Source organism: Eublepharis macularius, chromosome 1, assembly GCF_028583425.1.
Source record: "Eublepharis macularius isolate TG4126 chromosome 1, MPM_Emac_v1.0, whole genome shotgun sequence".
NCBI classification, from domain to species: domain Eukaryota; kingdom Metazoa; phylum Chordata; class Lepidosauria; order Squamata; family Eublepharidae; genus Eublepharis; species Eublepharis macularius.
Genome location: NC_072790.1, coordinates 250017969 through 250038411, shown reverse-complemented (window position 1 = coordinate 250038411; position 20443 = coordinate 250017969).

Here is a 20443-nt window from a genome sequence, read left to right as displayed (position 1 = left end):
CAGCTGGGTAATCTTGGGTCAATCACAGCTTCTTGGAGCTCTCTCAACCCCACCCTCCTCACAGGGTGATTGTTGTAAGTATAATAACACGTTGTAAACTGCTCTGAGTGGGCGTTAAGTTGTCCTGAAGGGTAGTATATAAATTGAATGTTGTTATTGTTGTTGTTATTAAGAGCTAAAGGTTCTGGCTTCCAGGTGCAGGGAGTCAGAGAAGCGACAATGAACAAGCCTCCCTTCCTCACCCTTCATACAGCTTAGGCCCTGTTGGGAGGGAGAGGAAACTTAATGAGCGAACATGGCAGGGGAAGCTCATACTTTACACCTGCCCATTTCCTCCTATGGCAATACAATGGCTAAGCCAGTGACAGGGGGAAAGACTTTAATGCCTCTGCGTGCCAAACCCTGCTGTGACATCAGAGCAGATCAGCCAAAGGCATACAGATATTGAGAAGGAAATTGCAAGAGAAGCCTTTGTGGGGAAACAAAAATGCAGCTTGTCAGAATAATATACTCTTAGCTATGTCAACAATATTCATCATAAATACTTAGGGAATCTCAAACTGAACAACTGCTTCAAACAAGATCTTACCGGTGTTGAGTACATTCAAGTCACTATACAGCTATTAAATGCAACTGGGGGTTTCTTTAGGTGTCCTTAGGCCGTGTCTTATGCCACCATATTGCAGCAGATATGGCAAAGTTGTCCAAAGTTGTCCAACGTTGCTGCTATTTTTAATATCTTTATATAATGCTTTTAATGTTTTATGATAATGTTTAATGAAATGTTTTAAATGTTTTTAATGCTGTTATCTGCCCTGAGCCTGCTTGCGGGGAGGGCGGAATATAAATATGATAAAATAAATAAATAACCCAGGATAAGGGAAAGAGTGAGGGACAAACCAGTTTGCATAGGAGTCATTGGCTATCTCAATAGAGAGGATTGGACTAAACTTTGAAGTCCAAATTCACTCGCAGAATGGGTTTACGGGTCCAGGATTTATTTTGCCTTGTTGCCCTTGGGGGCATCTGCTGGATGGGATCCCGATAACCTTGGTTGGAATGAAAATAGACATTGGCGTGTGTCCTCCCCATGCTGTAACAAGCACTGGTGGGTTTGTGATGTTCTGTGATAGAGTGATCACATCAGCATGGAAGTTTTGGCCCTAGCTCTGGCAAAAGCAGAATCACTCTGGGTTGGATCTCAAAGATCTGTTCCCCTAATCTTCGCACCTTCCCTAAGTATCAGGAGTCTGAAGGGGTGGCCATCCCTGTTGCTTACTAAAGGTAAGTTCTCCTTGAACATGGAGGGTCCATTTGGGTTTTAATCCAGCAGGACATGTTTTTCTAAACGCATCACCATCATGTTCCTTTCTAGCTTGTTTTCCATGATGAAATCAGCCAATGTTGCATCACCATGGGTGATCGGTTAGTACTTTAAGCTTCCTTGATGGGCCAGAAGCCACTGGTAAGTGACATGGCAATTAACGGTTAGGAAGAACATTGAATGGAGATATTGTAGACAACTGATGGACTTTGATGGGGTTAAGCTACTACGTTAACAAGCATAGTCAAATACATTTCAGTGGGAGCATAACAAATATTACTGGTAGGTTACTTGACCCTTCTTTCAGGTCCAGTAGCACATTAAAGACCAAGTAGTTTTCCAGGGGACGAGCTACTGGACCCGGATTTTGTTCTTCTACTACTAACCAACACAGCTACCCACCCGAAACTATCAACTCTTGTTTGGATCTGTATTCAGGTCAGAGGTGCATATGATCTGAAAAGGGATCCAATTGTCAAAGCTCGTATTCTGAATGTATTTCTTGATTGCTGGTTGGAACTGGAAAATGAAATTTCACACAGATGTTTGAAATTCAGTAACTTTTGGAAGACAAATTTGGGAACTTGCCTGTTGGAACTTTTGAGTTCCAGGGATAGGGCATTAGTTACAGCTTGGATACACATGCAACTTAATGTAGCGATTCCCTCTAATTAGTCTCGGAACAATGGATTGGACCCAAAAGCAAGTTTTCTGCATGCAGAAGGTGTCTTCCATTCATAGTGGCGGCAGAGAGTAACCCTCAAGTCATAGCGGACATACGGTAACCCTGGCAGGGTTTTCGTGGCAAGAGATTAACAGAGATGGTTTGCCGTTGCCTGCCTCTGCAACCCTGATCTTGGTTGGAGTTCTCCCATCCAATTACTAACCAAGGCGGACCCTGCTTAGCTCCTGAGATCTGACGAGATCAGGCTCACCTGGGCTATCCAGGTCAGGGCTCCATTCATAGTAGGGCACTTTTATTCCTTCCACTCGGGTGTTGTGTGCGAGAAGTGAAATTAAAGAAAAAAATGGGTTGGATCCTGTAATCTATTTACTGGCTTGTAACCTATCACTCCAGGAAACAAAGGTTGGAGTCTTCCTCCCGCCTAAGGAGAGTCTCTCAGTTTAAATGGCTCTTCTTTTGGAGGAAGAGCCACTTAAGTTGGAGAAACTCCCTTTAGGCTACAGGAACTTCCTCCAGCCTACGGTAGGATACCACCCATGGTCTCTGGTGCCTTCTGTAGCACGAAGCACCTTCCTTGTGACACAAGAGGCTTTTACTTGTACCAGGGGAAGGCACCACCATTAGCAGAATAGATCTGTGGGACCCAAACTTTTTCTTTGGCTTGCATGAGACCCAGGACTGAAACTTGCGTGCAAACATGCTGTTATCACGGCATAAAATCTCCCTCTAGTGCCTGCGAAAACATTTGTGGAAAAGCGCTAGCAGCTATTTTCCTTCCGCTCGTGGTAGGTATCCACCTAGTATTACAGATGATTACAACTCCTTGGTAAGAAAATAAGAAGAACCTTGCAGGATCATACCAAAGTTCCAAAAGAGGCCAGAAGGGTTGTTTGGTGTCAGTATCAGTTAATTACGCCAGCTACAGACCTTCCTTGAAAAAAATGCAATCGGGTCACAGCGATCCAAGCGTTGATCATTGAAATGTGTATTCTTTGTGAGCGCTGAGGCTCCATTTGTGAGTACCCTATTCGAAAAGGGACCTAAACTTATTGGTGCATATTTCAGCAAAGAATCCCATAAACAAATTATGTGGATCATGTGTGTGACACAGTGGTCCCATTTATCAATTCTGAGCGGAGTCCCATTCTATTTCACTGAAAGATTCTGAGCTCTTTTGCATTGAACTGAAAATGTAGCTCCTCTCACCATAACTGATTTTTTCCTGCACTTCCACGCAGAACCCTTCCATGCAGGAAACTGCGGTTCAGCTAGAGCTCTTCCTCCTGCAATGCTCATTTTCTATATTTTTTTGTAAACACGGAGAAACGTTCAGCTTTGTGAAACCCCACATCCGGCACGAAGTTGATCCATCTCAGAAAAACTCTTGCATTTTGAAAGACAGAAAGTCTACATTTTCTCTGAAACCAACATAATATTTCATCACGACCCCCCCCCATAAGAGTATATTTTTGCCAAGCTAAGAAGCCCGAAAAGTTTCAGCCTTAGCCGCAACGTTTTGATTATTTTGGCTGCCCTTCATTGTACTTTCTTCTGCACTTTGAGAAGGTTAACCATTTCTGAGGGCCAAACTACACGTTACAGAAGCCATAGGTACAACTTCCTGGCTGCCAATGCCATTTTAATCTAGCAGTTTAAAAATTGATGTGAGGGCACAAACCTGACTGGGTCCTTGGTCCTGTGGCACCATGAGGTCTTGTTCCCTCCCCTCCATGCCTTTTCAAGGGCTGAAATAGTGTTTCAAGGGCTGAAACAGTGTTTTGGCGCTTGAAAAGGCACACAGGGAAGGGAGAAAGAGCACATGGTGCCACCCCATTATGGGCCCAATACTTCTACCCTAGCCTTCTTCCAAGTAGTTCAGGATAGCAGAAGTAGTTCTCCCCTCTGATTAAAAATGACCCCGCTGAGAGAGAATGACTAGCCCAATCTTTATGACTGAGAAGAGATTTGAATCCTAGGCTAACCAGTACACACCACTACCCTACAATCTTATGGCCGTTGAAGACACAGGAGTTGCAGGACTTCACCATGGTAAAGCCAATGGATTTTATTGACTCAGGAAAGAAATAAAAACACATAAAATACTGCCTAATGATGAGGTAACCAGAACTGTGGATCCTTTTACCTGAAGGCGTCTATTGTGACTCTGTGAGATCACCCTGAGAGCCAAAACAGAGAAGATGCCTGACTCACAGAGGATGCTCATCAGTTTCCCTTAAGTTTCCCCAGGAAACGTAGTGAGAAAGAACCTCTGTCAGGGAGAAGAGGGAATATCACCCCCTCTCCCTGGCAGAGGTTATTTCTCTAGGTGTCTCACCTAGTCTGCTCGGCTCCCTCTCGCTGCTGCCAGCGTGCTCGGCTCCCAAGTGCATTTAGGGGTGCAAGGGGTGTGTGCTTCCAGCTCCCCTATGCACTCAGGAGCAGTCCAGGTCCCCTAAATGCACTCCCCTAAATGCACTTGGGAGCCAGAAATCTGGAAATTAATTGTAATTCCAGGAAACCTCCAGGCTCCACCTGGAGGTTGGCAACCCTAACAACCACTGGTGAACTTTATTGTAGTGGTTCTCAGTCTTTTGTATTTTACATCCCACCCATCGTTCCATCAAAGAACCTGGAATCCCACTATAAGTGAAAATAAAGCCAGTTTTTTAGCGGGACTTTAATATGTCTACACGGCATTCTTTTATTATCACCAGCTTGCCAAAGTTTACAGATAGGTAATCTGTGGCAGGTGGCAGAAGATGACATGTCATGCCTGGAGGTGATCGAGGGGATTGAGTGAGAACAGATTTGTAGTAATTGCTATGAAAACTTTGTGTCCCACTTTGACTACTTCTGTGTCTTGCTGCTGCTATGCCTGCCACCAATTGAGATGCACCTGACGAAGAGAACTGTGGTTCTCGACAACTGTGGTTGTCGAAAGCTTATGCTACAGTAAAGTTGGTTAGTCTTAAAGGTGCTACTGGACTCTTCTCTATTTTGCAACTTACTTGTAGCATAAGCTTTCGAGAACCACAGCTCTCTTGCATCTGACGAAGAGAGCGGTGGTTCTTGAAAGCTTATGCTACAAATAAATTGGTTAGTCTTAAAGGTGTTACTGGACTCTTCTCTATTTTGCAACTTCCTTGTAGCATAAGCTTTCGAGAACCACAGCTCTCTTGCATCTGACAAAGAGAGCTGTGGTTCTTGAAAGCTTATGCTACAAATAAATTGGTTAGTCTTAAAGGTGCTACTGGACTCTTCTCTATTTTGCAACTTACTTGTAGCAGAAGCTTTCGAGAACCACAGCTCTCTTGAATCTGACGAAGAGAGCTGTGGTTCTTGAAAGCTTATGCTACAAATAAATTGGTTAGTCTTAAAGGTGCTACTGGACTCTTTACTATTTTGTTATATCTTTCAGTTCCTTTGGCTCATCCATATTTTTCTTTTCTGCATCCAAGTTACTGATATGCGCCAGGCAGTTGCGCGAATGGTTGACACACTGGGCAAAAAGGACTTTTGATACGATCGCATCAAGATTTCTGTTAGGCCCTGTGCATTACAATGCAGATAGGGGGGGGGGAAGATACAGATTAGTAGAAGGAACTAAAAAGCAGAGCACTTTGTGCAGACACAACGATCGAAAGAAAGTCCGGAAGTTAAAAAGGGGAAAGATAGCAGAGGGCTAATGTGTGAGCGCTACAGTGGGAAAGATACTTCAGAAGACCCATCTCTGAAGCATCTCTGAACCTGCTTTCTGCTATTGCACCTGCCAAGACTCCTTCATCATCGATTGATTTACGTATTTTTATCTCATGTTTCTCCCTAAGAGGAATCCAAGCAATTTACAAAATTAACAAAAAACACAGTTTAAATAAACAAAATTAAAACAAAACAATTGAAATAAACATAAAACCACCCCAAATAGGACAAGACACTATATTTTGGCCAAGCTCATGCAAGATAGCTACAGGCTAAGAGGCAAGAACCAAGAACCCTTTGATACCTGCTCTTCGGCTTACATCAATCGCCTCTGGCTTTTCATATCTGAAAACAGGAAGGAGACAGAAACACAACTGGGATGTTTTTGCGGCTGGGGTGTTATGCAGGTGGCAGACGCATCTCCAAAAATTTCCCTCCCTTGCTTAAAGGGTAAGGGAAATATTCGCCTCCCTGACCCCTTTGATATCATGACACATGTGCTGGTTGCATATCTGTGACTGGCAGAAGCCGTTGAAGTTAGGAGCGGCTCTCAAAGCATCGGAGCGAAGGATATGCAAAGACTATTTGTAGATGAGCAGCGTACACCAAATCAGCCTTTTAAAAACGGAGGTAACTATCTTTTTAATCCATGCTGCAAGCCCCTAATAAACTCTTATGAAAAACTGGGGGGCCAAAAGATGATTTTTTTGTGGGGGGGGGACCGTTCACTATCCTTAATTACCCTTTGAGTCACCCCCACCTGATGTGAACGTTGAGGCTCTCTCTACCATCAGATAATCTTAATTCATCTCTTAATCATTCTGATCTCTTTCCCTATGTTCGTTCGTTAATGATATTCCCCAGGCAACTCTCACCCTAATAAAAAGCTCAGATTTTCCCTTTGCCTCCTCTCTGCATCTCCTTTCCAGCCCTCTTATCTCCTTTATACTGTCTAACAGTACAATCCTAAGAAGAATTACTCCAGTCCAAGCCCATTGACTTCAAAGGTCTGAGACTGGAGTAACTCTTCTTCGGATTGCATTCTCCCCATCGTTGTTCATTCATGATGCCTCCACTTATGAAACAAAGGTACAGAAAACTCCAACAATAGCACCTTGAAACTGCCGGATGGCATGTTCTTGGCCTTTGTATAGATATTGCAAAACATTTTTGCAGCCACCAGTGGAGACTGATACCATGCCCACTATCAACTACTCCCTCTCCCAAAATACTGCTCAAATCGAATTTAGCCCAGTCATCACCTTGGCTACCAGAAAGCCCAATGTTTGCCTACAAGCAATTTCTCAAGAGCTTAGAGGCATTCTAACCGATAGATCCTATCATTCTGTTACTTACCAGCGTAGCTGTCCAGTGCTAGCAACCACAAGTGACCAAGCTGTGTTTGGAGGACACAATGAACAGCAAACTCTTTTATATGACTTCCAAATGGTAAGCTACCGGAAAGGAGTTGCTCCAGGGGAATGGTAAACACTGGTTAAGAGCTCCTGAGACAGCTCCACCTAAATCATCTCCAGAGCCAGCCAACCTCATTAGTTTGAATGGAGTCCTCCTAATTTGAGTGGAAGATGTTGATGATAACCCGTCGACATGACCAGCCTGATAGACCCTCATTGTGGTCCCACATTTCAACTGATAGGCCCATAAAAAAGTAAGAATGAAAACAATTTTCTTTTAAACTATCAACTTGGCGCATGAATTTGTTCTCCTAATTTGGTCACAATTAGGGTATTCCTTAGCCTTTACAAAAAAAATCACACTCTTAGTATGGTGGAAATCTCCAAAACTGATTAGATTGTTTCACAACTGCTAGAGATAAATTTCAGTGACCAGCAGTCCTAAGGCCAAACCTACCTTTGAAGGAATCCAGCTGGCCCTTATCACCACTAGACATGGGCACGAACAGCATTATGAATGCAAAAAAGCCCACGAACAGCTTGTTTGGCTGTTTGCGAACAAGCTGTTTGTGAGGCCCCATTCTAAACAAACAGGTGTCGTTGCAAGCCTTGTTCCTTGCTGTTCGTTGCTGTTTGTCAAGCCAGACAGTCAGGCACCTGCAATCAATTCCCATGGGAACTCAGGCAGGGATTGTCTGAACTCTGTCTGAACTTCTGCTGTTGCCCTGGAAACCCCAATTTAAGCCCAATTTAGCTTGATAGGCAGATCTTCCTTCCAAGTATGGACTGGAGCTCCACATTTGTTACAAGAGGAAAAGACCAGGGGGAGGGGGGCTCCCAGCTCTGGCTCTCATGGAGAGAAAGCTGCTGTTAGAGAGACAGGGTGAGTGCATTGGAGCTTGAATATTCTTTGTGTGTGGTGTGGTAGGGATCTACCCCAGGTTCCAGGACTGCTGCCAGGCTCTGGGGCCAAGCTATTATTTATTATTGGTACCTTTCCTGCTGCCTGCTCAGGTAAGGTTTCTGGGAGTGGCGCAGTAGGGATCTTGATGGCTGGAGGAGAGCCTGCTGGCCCCCATGAACAGCGAACAATGAACATGTTCATGAACAGGATCATGTTCGTTGTTCATTGTTCATGGATGGCAATGAACACCATGTTCGTTTTTTTTCTGTTTGTGCCCATGTCTAATCACTGCCTCAAAGATAACAAAATTGCAATTATCATATATAGCTGTAGTGATGGCACATTGACAATTCAGTGTAACAGCCAGTTTGGTGTAGTGGATAAGAGCGGCAGGACTCTAATCTGGAGAACTGGGTTTGATTCCCCACTCCTCTGCTTGAAGCCAGCTGGGTGACCTTGGGTCAGTCACAGCTCTCTCAGAGCTCTCTCAGCCCCACCCACCTCACAGGGTGATTGTCATGATGATAATACTAACACACTTTGTGAACCGCTCTGAGAGGGCATTAAGTTGTCCTGAAGGTTGGTATATAAATCAAATGCTGCTGCTGCTGCTGCTGCTGCTGCTATTATTATTATTATTATTATTATTATTATTATTATTATTATGGGCTTGTGTTGGAGTTTTGTCTTTTGTTGTTCACCAGTGTTCTAAGATGTGCTCCAAGTTTATTTTACTTATTTATATTAAGTAAGTTGCATAATTTTGGTTTTGCTTCTGAACAGAGTGAATGAGCAGATCAAAAGATTATGGAGTTGCCGGTTTTTAAAGTGATTCTGCTAGGTGGCCCTCAGATATCAATTTAATCTGCAAACAATTATGAGATGCTAGTTTCAGGTGGGTAGCCATGTTGGTCTGCAGTAGATCAGCAAGATTCCAGTTACTTCAGAGGATGCTATGTAGCTTCACGCCATGAACAGCTTCAACTGCCCATTTCCACCACTAAACCTTTATTAGAACCTTTATTTTTTCTCCTTTGTCCACTCGGCCTAACCCTAACCCTAATCCTTGGCAACCTTAACAGATAATGGCATGTAAGTCCAAAGCCAGAAAAAACAAAATTCAAATGATTAAAACCAGCAGTTAACTTTAAACACAATTTATCACGTTATCTTTGATTTGCAAATAGGTTACTTTTTAAATAGCTGCTTTATTTCTTTTTTTGGGGGGGCGGTAAAATGGATCTACAATGAAAGCAAGGAGAAAATGGGTGTGGGAAGGCTCTTGCCTTCTTATAAAGAGAGCATAATGGCCGTTTCCACACAACATACCGGCCTTCGAAGCATTGCACAAAACACGCAGAAGATAACATTTTCTCGCGTGAAATTGTGTCAGAAAGACACAATGTCACGCAAAACTCCTGGATGATAGCATCTTCCTGGTGCGATTTAGCGCGAGAAGACGCTATCTTCCGCTTGTTTCACATAACGCTCTGGAGGCCAGAAAGTCGTGTGGAAATGGCCAATGTGTGGAGGTGCCCTGACCTGATTAGGCCAAGCGAGCCTGATCTTCTCAGATCTCAGAAGCTAAGCAAAGTCGGCTTGGGTTAGTAATTGGATGGGAGACTTCCAAGGAAGACCAGGGTTGCCGAGGCAGGCAATGGCAAACCACCTCTTGCCATGATAACTCCGCCAGGGGTTGCCATAAGTCAGCTATGACTTGAGGACAGTCTCCACCATCAATACGTGGAGGTATCTTACATGGGAAAGATTGTATGTTCCACAAAAGATGTGATTGGATCTCTGAAGGCATCTAAGCAACTCTCCAATCCAGAGTTGGGCAACTCTACTTGGTGGCCAAGCACAGGCTGAAAGGTCCAGAATGTCCAGTTAAAGACTGTTTGATGTAGGGGTTAAGAGCACTGGACTCTAATCTAGAGAACCGGGTTTGATTCCCCACTCCTGCACTTGAAGGCAGACACCTTGGGTCAGTCACAGCTCTCTTGGAGCTCTCTCAGCCCCACCCACCTCACAGGGTGTTTTGTTATGGGGATAATAATGGCATCCTTTGTAAACTGCTCTGATTGGGCATTAAGTTGTCCTGAAGGGCGGTATATAAATCGAATGTTGTTGTTGTTATTGTTTGGTAGAAGATGTTGCAAAATACCTTTCTCTACTGGAGAACTGTTTCAAGTCAGAGGAGATAATATGAGGATACATAAACCAAAATTTGGTTCAGCCCTGGTCTTGCATAGAGAAGGTTCCAGGTTCAATCTCTGGCACTTCCAGTTAGTTGATCTTGAGTAGCCAAAGTTGGGAAAGACCCTTTTAGGCTTGAGAGCTGCATTGTCCAAGGAGACCACACTGAGCTTGGTATGTCAATGGTCTGACTCGGTCTAAGGCAGCTTGATCTCTTCAGATAGTGGGGGTTGACTTCTACAACCAAGACGGATATAATACCAGAAATGTGTGATTAGAACACTCATCCTTGCTTGAAGGCATCAAAGCAGATGCATTAGACTGAGAAGTTTACCCTCAGCATTTCAGGGAGGGGGAAATTCAGGGGTGGAAACGGCACAGCGAAATGGAAAAGTTGAACTGAGCGTGCTTTAGAAAAGAGCAAGAGACCAGTAGCACCTACAAGACTAGCATAATTTGTGGTAGGGTATGAGCTTTCATGAGTCACAGCTCACTTCTTCAGATACCATCCGAAGAAGCGAGCTGTGAATGATTCACGCTTCCTCTATAGCTTGAATTTTTAAAATATACAAGTAACCTTCCTTTGCAATCAGTAATGCTTTCATTTCAAGATGAAGAGTGACAGACACTGAGTGCCATTTATACATCTATCTCCTACAGTCTCCGTTTGCTGTGTCAGCTATCATAATGGCCAGAGCGACTTGGATTTGAGTCTTTGCCTGACCATGAAGCATACCTGGTGCTCCTACAGAGTCACTCATTCATAAAAAGAGAGGTCAGCAACCTTTTATAATCACAGAGCCAAACCATATCCCTGTTCACAAGAAACAATGAACACACAGACATCCAACCCATATGTGTGTACATGAGTTTTAAAGAAAGATTCAGTGCACATTCACTTTACTAATGAAACCGGGGACCTGTTCTGGGATATATTTGTAGTTTCAGAGCCAAAACACACGTTAAGAAAAACCCAGGTTCAGCACGTGTTCTCTTACCTCAAGGTTTGCCGGGATCTGTAGGCGTCCTGGAAGCTTAAAGATCTGTAGGGGTCCTGGAAGCTTAAAGTCCTGGAAGCTTAAAGGATCTGCAAGCGTCCTGGAAGCTTAAAGGCGTCCTGGAAGCTTAAAGCTTAAAATACAGGCGCCTGTATTTCCCTTTCCCTTTTTGCTGCTCTGTAAATGCTAAACTTTAAGCTTCCAGGACGCCTACAGATCCCAGCAAACCTTGAGGTAAGAGAACACGTGCTGAACCTAGGTTTTTCTTAACGTGTGTTTTGGCTCTATATCACACATTCAGCTATACATGCTGTTGAATGTATATCAATACAATTAATTCATACACAACGCTATGTAGACCAACAACTCTAATTTCATTCACTGAAAAGTGCAACGTGCAAATATATATATATATACACAATCAAGAACATTAACAACAGTAATATAAATATTCAAACTTCCATATATAAAGCACACTCCAATTGATATAAATATTCCACGTAGTAGATTTCATATCATCCAAGTCGTTCCAAGGTACTGTCCATCAAATTCATATAGTCCAGTTTACACTGGACAAATAAGTGGGTACTAGATCTAATTAAGACTGAATCCTCCCTAGAAGCTAAAATGACAAAACTGAAGCTAGCATACTTTGGTCACATCATGAGAAGACAAGATTCTCTGGAAAAGTCAATAATGCTAAGAAAAGTGGAAGGCAGTAGGAAAAGAGGAAGACCTAAAACGAGATGGCTGGACTCAATAAAAGAAGCCACGTCCTCCAGTTGGCAGGATCTGAGCAAGTCTGTTAATTAATCTGCCAGGTCTTAAAACAAAAAGTGTGTGTATATATATGTGTGTGTGTGTGTGAGTTCAGCAACGAAGGAGTTAAGGGCACTAGCCAGAAGCTTATTTTCTTTTTCACCCCTCCCTCCCAACTCTTTGTCTTACAAAAACAGTCAGAGAATTGTTCTCTCTACAGCGATTTGATCCAAGTGGCTCTTTTAAAAATACAGTTCCCATGTAAAATTGCAAAACCCAACACATAAAGAACACGTGCCAGAGACTGCAGTTGGTGCAAAATGCCTCTGCTCAATTATTATTAGGTGCTATGCAAACCAAGCATGTTATTCCCATTCTGCAGCTACTCCATTGGCTACCCATTGTCAGGATCATGGCCCCTGCCATAAGCCATACTTTACAAGCTTCATGGTCTTAGCAGCCCCTGCCACACTTTAGGGACTTAATGTTAACTGTTATGCTGGGACTTGATATTCATTGACATGCTATGTAAAAACCTATTAGCTGACACTGTATCCTCTCTGCATGCAGGCCCGGGAAAGCAAGCAGTGAAGCTTATCTGGCTTTGTTGAACTTTTAGCAAGAGAAGAGCTGTTGCCGTAGATACATTTAACCTTGAAGTTCCTGGACTTTACAAAAACATTCTCTTAACTCGCATCCCTGTAGATCTCTGCTGTAGCTAGATTCCTTCTCATATTCGCTGTAGATAGAAGGGGGAATGGGGGGGCGGGGCGACAGTCTGATCTGACATTAAAAATGGCAACATCCAGAAACCAGTGGGAGAACACTTCAATCTACCAGGACGTTCCATCAAGGACTTAAAGGTCACCACAGTTCAATAGAAACCTTTCAAAACCAAAAATCCAACGGGAAACTGCTGAATTGGAATTCATATGTAAATTTGACTCAGTCAGACTTGGATTGAATAGAGACTATGGATGGTTATCTCATTACCAAAAGTAACTGCCTCCAGGCATTCTATTCAGATTCTGACATGGAGGGGAGGGGGTCACACCCAGCCTGGATTGTGCATTCTAGCTCTTTCATGAACTTATTTACATTTGTTTAATTGTGTAGTGTGTTTTTAAGCTTGTTGTGATCCACCCTGAGCCCACTGGTGTGGGGAGGGTGGACTATAAATTGAATAAATTAAATTAAATTAACATGACCCTTACTCCCTGCACCCTCTGCCATCTCCCCTCACCACCTATATATCTCTGGCTAGTTTCTTCATACCCTCCATGCATCTGACGAAGAGAGCTGTGGCTCTCGAAAACTTATGATACAATAAAGTTGGTTAGTCTTAAAGGTACTACTAGACTCTTTACTATTTTATACCCATCAGTTACCATTCTCAGTTCAAGGTTTTGGCCATCATATCTAAAGCCCTTCATGGCCTTGGCCTCTCATATCTGCAGGACCACCTCTACCTTGTGCTTGATCATGGCAGCTTTGCTCATCTGGACAGGGCCTTCTGCAGATATCACCCTACAGTTGAGCAAAATCAACTGCTGCTCTATGTGTCAGCTCCTGCTTTATGGAATGGGCCACCTAAAGAGGTTAGGAAAGCTCCCACTCCCTTGGCTTTCTGCAAACTATGCAAAACTGAATAATTCCGGAGGGCTTTCTACTCAGGCAATAGAACTGTGCGGTACAGAATATGGTTCAGACAGACGTCTTGGTAAAGGGACAGGGACTGTAGACTATACTACAGGTTACTGTCCATTGATGTAGATAGGTTCCTGCTGGGTAGTTTTCATATCGTTTAGTAGGTCACATCAAATTACTTAAGTTTCATTTCAGCAATATTTTATCTCTGCATTCCTATGTTCAAATTTAGGCTTCTGTATTCCGGTATTTGAATTTATTGCATGTCCCAGGTGTTGATCATAATGACTTACCCTGTAGAATCTGCCTTGAGTCTCAATGAGAGGCTGTAAATGCCCAGACTGGCGTATCTGCAGGCAGAGGAGAAAACAAAGGGTGCCCAGATGGTACACAAATGCTGCAAGACTCCAGAAGGCTCTTCTCAACCCTGCCCTGCCAGTCGTAGTAACCAAGCCACATTTGCCACTTATGTGGATTATGAGGATGTTTTTCAGTACACAGATGCTTCTCGATTCGCAGCTGTTGTTATATTGTATTTTCACTTGCACTGAGTAATCTGCTTGGGATCTCAGTGAAAAGGAACAACAACAACAACAACAACAACAACAACAACAACAACAACAACAGCAACATGTCCCCCAAGGTTATGACTAGATCATTGACAATGCAACCCTCAGCAAAGTTGTACCCTTCTAAGCCCATTCCCTTCAATGGACTTAGAAGGGTGTCAACTCTGCTTAGATTGTGCTGTGCATTGACCTTCTTGTTGGACATTGAATCACTTGCTGGTTGCCCCCTTGATTTGCCTGCACAGGCAGATGTACCATTTGAACGACCTAAGGTGGTTACATTGCCTGTGATAACTGGTGTATGCAAATTTATTTCTATTAGCACAGTTCTGCTACTTTTAGTTTTTGATTTCAGGGCGGTGTTTTGCTTTAGCAATATGTCTACCAAAAATCCATGTTATTCCCCCGAGACATCTATTTTTAATAGTTTGAAGATTGCAAAAAAAAAAAAAAAAGATTTCTGCAGGTGTGTGTGTGTGTGTGTGTGTGTGTGTGAGAGAGAGAGAGAGAGAGAGACTACAATTTCCATGAGGCAGTGCAAGAACGTGCATGTTTTAATTTCTCCACATCTGTACATCTTAGTAGTCATTAATGAACATTGATTAATACTCCCACTAGGGAAATTATTGCTAGTAATCTCCTTCCACCAACCCTGTAAGACAGAGATGTTTTGCCAGGCGTATGGTTGAGGCCGGGCCTGGCCTCCGCCAGCCATGCGGGAAGAGGGAGTCGATGAATGCTTAAATCCCCCCACAGATGTTTTTACCACCATTCTGTTTTAGAACTCTTGTTTTATCCAAGCGAAGATAAGTTATACTGTGGTTGCCGCCCCCTTGATACCTTTTTAATTATTTATATGTAAACTGCGATCTTAATACGCTTTTTTGAATTTGTATGAGCCCATTCATGGGGAGGGCAGAATAGAAATATAATGAAACAAAACAAATAAATAAAAATGGGAATGGGAATGGATTGTTATTTTGCTTTTAATAATGTGTCTTCAAACTATTGGAGGACACAGCAGAGGATGCAGTGGTTGAGGAGCGGAGGAAGCAGCTGAGGGAAAGCAATATGGAATGGGTTCAGATACGCATGTTGCTCTCTGGATGATGAGAATACCTGTTCATGAGTATAGGTGGTCCACCAGCCCCTGAGGAAGTCATCAGGACGAAATCTGCCACTTAGCCGGTTGCAGTTAGGGCTGCTTTTTGGTTGGACACCATAAATAACATTTGGGAAGACACCTGTATGAAAAGAAAAGAGAAGAAAAGATGTAAAATACATTAAGGATCATAAGTGATTCATACTTATCATCTCTTCTACCCATGGAGTACTTGCCTTGTTCCAAAGAGGATCGGAGCAGGGCATGGAGTTCCCTGCATGGATTGGACTGTGAGAAAAGGACATTCTTAGAAATAATTTAAGTATATGTATGCACTGTTTGCACATTGTATGAATTTTCCACGCATATTTGGTATAGTATTTGTCCTTTTCTTAGGAAATAATAACAGTATATTTTTCTTAATATCCGGGTGATTCTTCATTGTGTATATTCTGTTCCCAGGGTCTTAGGCAGAAGTCTTTCACATCACCTACTGCCTGGTCCTTTTCATTGGAGCTGCTGTGAATTGAACCTTGGACTTTCTGCATGCCAAGCAGATTGTCTGCCAATGAGCCATACCCCTTCCACTAATTTCTTGTGTGCACTAGCTGCACCTGAATGAGGTCTCACAGCTGTGATTTTTGTGTCATTTGTTGTTCAAAGTTTTGCAGTTGGGGGAGTTTTATATTCATTTACATGGGAAGCATTTCTGGATGCAACTCAAAGGAACTTTCCTGCCAAATTTCAAACACAGAAAAAAAGAAAGAATCCCAAACAGATGTATTGTCGAAGGCTTTCACGGCCGGAGAACGATGGTTGTTGGGGGTTTTCCGGGCTGTATTGCCGTGGTCTTGGCATTGTAGTTCCTGACGTTTCGCCAGCAGCTGTGGCTGGCATCTTCAGAGGTGTAGCACCAAAAGACAGAGATCTCTCAGTGTCACTGAGAGATCTCTGTCTTTTGGTGCTACACCTCTGAAGATGCCAGCCACAGCTGCTGGCGAAACGTCAGGAACTACAATGCCAAGACCACGGCAATACAGCCCGGAAAACCCCCAACAACCAATCCCAAACAGAGTTGCCAACACAGACACAGAAAATAAAGGGTTGCCATTTCCCAGAATTTAAGCTGATCTGCAGGTCCTCCTGATGGGATCCTCGATCCAAGAAGATCTTTTTATACTGCTTTTCATACAACAGGGTGAGTGGGCCTTTGGGTCTGCCCACCCCGACAGATCTGGAAGCAAGGGTTGCCAGGCAGGGCCAGTGACGGAGCAATGGATCCCAAGGTGCCAGCGGGAGGCTGGTGGGTGATGCATCGGTCGGCAGCCAGGCCTACAATGCCAACGGGGATCTGTGTCCAGATGCCAGGCCAATGCTCCATTCAGCTGTAATCAATAAAGTTGTGGCCGTTTCTAGCCCAAGCAAGTGTCTGGTGTGATTCTTAGCCTCAACGCGGTCTGACATAGCACATAGGGGAGAACATATTTGAACCATACTCTCAGCTACTCTCAGCTCTTTGTCAATGTTATGATTTGTCCCCCCCCCCCCAAATATTTTTTCTCTTTCTTTCCTCCTACACCATAATAGGGCATTCACAGGTATTTTGATAAAACTCACTCCAGAAACCACACCAAACAATCTCGATTTTTCTGCATCCCATTTAGGGTCTATACTAATACTGGATAAGATGTGGACAGGGGGGGGGGGACAGAAGAAACTGTTGCAGGGAGGAGAAAACAGGGAAGAGCCACAATCTTTGCACAAGCAGGTTGCTGGATCCAACTCGGAGAGAGGCCCAAAGTAGATCCCCCACTCCCAGCCTCTTCCCCCTCCCCCTCTCACCTGGCCACTGGAGAGAAAAGGCCCCTGGAATAGCCTCAAGAGCCCAATGTCGTATCAGCCCAGAGCATGAAGGATATTCATTAAATCACTCAGACATCCCACGTGGTAAACAGCTCAGTTTATTGGCATCTCTAGATCTAGAAGCATCCAAACGGACAGCTACTTCCAGGCTCTGGCAATGCCAACAGCAAACTGCCAGGAAAATACTAAAGCAATAAATACTTTTCAGCTGTCTCCAGTTAAAGAGACATTACATCACAGCACACTCCTGTGCTCTCCGGAGGCCTTCCTTGTTGCGCCGGGAATGATATTATACCCAGTGTGACAAGGAAGTCCTTCGGAGTTTGCAGGAATGTGCAGCATGGGAATGAAGGTGAGTTCTCCTGGTGCGTGCACCCCCTCTCTATCCCCCAATTTGGGCTCTGGGGGACCTGGCAACCCCATCTTGAAGCAAAGCAGTCAGTATCTGCTTCTTTCCCTCCCCCCCTCCAGCCTTTGGTACAACTGTTTGCACCCAGCACCCTACAACTAACTCAGCAGTATCTTTCCAGCCCCATTTTAAGATGTTTACAAGCCGCAGACTTCCATTGTTTTTATTTATTTTATCAAATTTATATCCTGCTCTCCCTGCGAACAGGCTCAGGGTGGCTGACAACATACGTTATACATTAAAACCGTAGCATATCTAAAACCATATAAAAGCAATACAAAGAAACTGGCACGGTAAACGATTCAGGCTATAATAAGTTTTAAAAAATGATGTACATAGCTGTGGAACAGGCCCAGAACAACCGCCAGCAGAGCATGGGATGTGGCAAACAGGAAAAGGACAGTTTGCTGGCTGAGAAACATTGTACCTGGAAACATTTTTTTGATCTCCTTTGTATGTTGAGACCATTCAACCTGCTGAAGAGTTTCAGAGAACCTGAACACTGGTTCCCTATTTTGTGACATTTGGTCTGCCCAGGGCTTTTTTTCAGTTGGAATGTGGGGGAACGGAGTTCCGAAACCTTTTGAAAATGGTCACATGGCTGGTGGCCACGCCCCCTGATCTCCAGACAGAGGGGAGTTTAGATTGCCCTCTGTGCCATGCGGCACGGGGGCTACCCGCCATGTGACCATTTCCGCCGAGGGCGATTTAAAAACTCCCCCTTCTTCCAGCTGACCCAAAATGCTGTCATTGGTCCTGGGAGCACGCACGCACTTTGCAAGCGCACATGTGGTACCAGGGGCACCACCTCCTGCCAAGAGTTGCCCCCTGTACTGGTCCACTATCTCTTTTCCCAGAAACAAAGCCCTGGGTCTGCCCCTTAATAAGTGGCATTGCACAAGTGTGGTTTCCAGATCAGCTCAGTTCACCAACATTATGATCAGGTTGCCAACCTCCAGGTGGGGCCTGCATATCTCCTGGAATTACAACTGATCTCCACACAACAAAGACCGGTTTTCAGGGAACCCATTCCCTAGGTGGGGTGGGGAACCCCCCGCCCTGCTCTCATTGCCTTCATCTGCTCAGAGTGGAGATAGGAGGGGGGAAAAAACAGCATGACATATGGTAGGAATCATGGGAAACTCGAATGGCTGCTTTGGAAGGTGGATGCTACAGCAGTACATTCCCACTGAGGTCTTGCCTCCCCAGACCTTGCCTTTCTCATGCTCCAAATCTCCAGGAATTTTCCAACTTGGAGCTGGTAGCCTTACACTGGGAAGAGTGTTCCTCTGGGGCTGCCATATTCAAGTCTCCCAAATCTTTTTTTTCCTTCAATTTTTAAAAATTTTGTACTGCAAGAAGTCTTTCAATATGGTTGGCAACTGGAGTTGTGGCAAAAGGTCTAATCTGGTTCTTCCTATATAGTTTCGGATATATAGTCTGCATAGCTGGCAAAGAGAATATGCAGTAGCTTCATGCAGAAGCAACATTCTTTCCACCAAGCCACATGGAGAAGTAAAAACAGATAAAATACTGTGCCCCCTTTGGGGCAACCAGTGGGAGTGGACTCTCCATACCCCCTGTAGAGGGAGACCAGTGGAAGGCTTGGCAATGATGGGCTAAAATTAGCCTCCACCATATGCCTGGCAGAACATCTCCGTCTCACGGGCCCGCCTAAATGATACAAGATCCTGGCGGGCCTGAGTGTCCTTAGACAGAGAGTTCCACCAGGTTGGGGCCAGGACCAAAAAGGCCCTGGCCCTGGTAGAGGCCAGCTGAGCCTCCCTAGGGCCAGGGACCACCAGTAGATGTTTTCCGGTTGAATGAAGTGCTCTCCTGGGTACATACAGGGAGAGATGGTCCCTTAGGTATGCTGGTCCCAGTCCGTTTAGGGCTTTATATTATGCAAATGGTTTGCTAATTTTGCAAATCAAGTACATTAATTGTATTCTCTACAAGTTGCTTTGTTTCTCCTCCTGTTAACTACCATAAAAAGTCATAGAAAACTTCCCTTTATCTGATCCTTTGCTCATGCCAGAATTTGCTCTTCTGAGAGAAAAACAAAACTTGGCTGGGAGACAGGTTGAAGAAAGCCCTCTGCCCTCTGGCTGCAATAATATTGCTTCAGGAGCGCATTAATATGCCAAGAGAAATTACCATGTAGGAGGTTTGTAAGGAACTGCTAGCCAAAGACAGGGTTTGGGTAAAAATGGCTGAACTTAGGTTCAGAATTGTAAATGTTGTCAGGCTCCGGCCTAGTCAGATATATGGTAACTACTAGGTTGATTAGTAATGTCTGTGGAGCAATTTCTGAGTTCCCCAGAGACCGGACCTTGGGAGACTGTTCTAGGAGACACTCTATGTTCACTCCCTAGACTTTCGCACAGCTGAAACACTAAGTAACAGCTTGGCACTGATTGGCTCTTGAGTTGCTGGGTGATGCGCTGAGTCCTGAAAAGATGGCTTCTCAGCTCATCCATCTCCATTATTTTCTTCTCTGAGAGACCATCATGTAAGTACGCCAGAGAGAAGTTGAAGGCTTGCATGCTATTCCTCACCTCAGGATGTCCCTATACCAAACCCAGCTAGGCACGGGAGAGGGTTTGCATTTTAATGGATGGGTGAGAGATGCCTAGGCAGTTAGCTCTCAGGTTTTTAGACAGGCAGATAACAGTGAGGTTTTCTTATTTTAATATTTCTTGCCTGTGTAAGAGTGCTGTATGCTTTTAGCAGACTTGGGCATGGGTACATGCCATGACTTGGGCATGGGTACAACCTCAGAACAAACTCAGAAATTGGAAAGTCAAGTTCTTTGGGAAAGGTAGAAATTTCAGTCTCCCAAACAATGCAGCCCTGGCGGCTTCCCAGGCATC